Source organism: Myotis lucifugus, unplaced genomic scaffold (assembly GCF_000147115.1).
Source record: "Myotis lucifugus unplaced genomic scaffold, Myoluc2.0 scaffold_448, whole genome shotgun sequence".
In the NCBI taxonomy this organism is placed as follows: domain Eukaryota; kingdom Metazoa; phylum Chordata; class Mammalia; order Chiroptera; family Vespertilionidae; genus Myotis; species Myotis lucifugus.
This window is the reverse complement of record NW_005871496.1, coordinates 733,569-734,812: the sequence shown is the minus strand read 5'-3', so window position 1 is coordinate 734,812 and position 1,244 is coordinate 733,569. Positions and strand designations below refer to the sequence as shown.

The 1,244-nt window shown below is 60.0% G+C and overlaps 1 protein-coding gene across 1 annotated transcript in view; it reads left to right on the top strand.

The window, feature by feature from the left end:
• DSCAML1 (DS cell adhesion molecule like 1) overlaps positions 1–1,244 on the top strand; it is a 95,674-nt gene that overhangs the window by 68,455 nt on the left and 25,975 nt on the right.

Below are 1,244 nucleotides of genomic sequence, written 5' to 3'. Positions count from 1 at the left end.
CCCCCCCCCCCCCCCCCCCCGCGGGTGGGGCTACAGGGTCTCCACCACCAACCAGAAAAACTAGAGAATCTCCTCAAAATCTGATACCTGTGCCTCATTCTCCGGAAATTCTGTTTCTTTGTTATGGGGTAGGGCCCCAACATTAGTACCAAAGAAACAGAATTTCCGGAGGATGAGGCCCAGAAATCAGGATTTTAAAAAGATTCCCAGGTGATTCTAATGTGCAGCCAAGGTTGAGAACCACTGGGTTAGGGTCTCAAGCCCTCTCCGGGGGGCGGAAATGGAGGGAAACCTGAAATAAGGAGCCAAGACTCAAGGTGGAGAAACAAGCGAGGGCGTGGGGGGAGGCTGGGAGCTGAGCCAGTCCGGAGAGACCAGACCTGGGGAAGGCCAGCCTTCCATCCGAGACCCAAGCTGCAAGCTCACCTCCCCCAAACCCGTGGCTTCGGAGCCAGGCGCTATGTTCTCAGGAGCGTTGGCTTATGTGAGACATCGTGTGGCTATGGTTCCCTCCCACTCAGCCTCAGTTTCTCCAGTCTCGGGTCTGCCCATACAGTTTGCCAGAAGGTGCTGAAGGGACTGGAGAAGTTGGGAAAGGACTCGGGCTGGGAGTGGTGATGAAGTTCCGGAGCAGCAGGGGCTCAGGGGCCAGACCCGTTTCCAGCTCAGCATAATGCGCCCCCTTCCCACACCCCTCCCTTTCCATCAGATCAGCCCCTCCCCACCTTCAGCTCTGAGCAATCAAATATTTTCCAACCTCCTGCCCTGCTCTTCCTGTCACCAAGCCCCCCATCCGGGCCTCCTGGGACAGCTCCAGGCAGAGCCACCTGCTCTTGTGTGGAGGCTGAGCAGGGATGTGCTCACAGCTCCATCCAGGATCAGGGCCACACACAGGCAGCCTCTGGAAGTGAGCCCTGGGCCCCCGACTTCCTGCATTCCATCCTCGGGCAGTGCCTGAGCCGTAAGCACCTGCGAGCGAGCGTTTAACTGACCCAGGGGAGGCCCATTAGGGAGCCCGGAGGCCAGGGAGCACCAACCCTCCTGCAGGGAGCTTTCAACCTCGGGTCTGGAGCTGCCTCAGAGCCACACACAGGTGCCCACAGGCAGGGCGAGGCTCCAGGCAGCAGAGCTACACACACAGGTGCTCACAGGCAGGGCGAGGCCCCAGGCAGCAGAGCCACACACAGGGTGCCCACAGGCAGCAGAGCTACACTACACAGGTGCTCATCGGGCAGGGCGAGGCC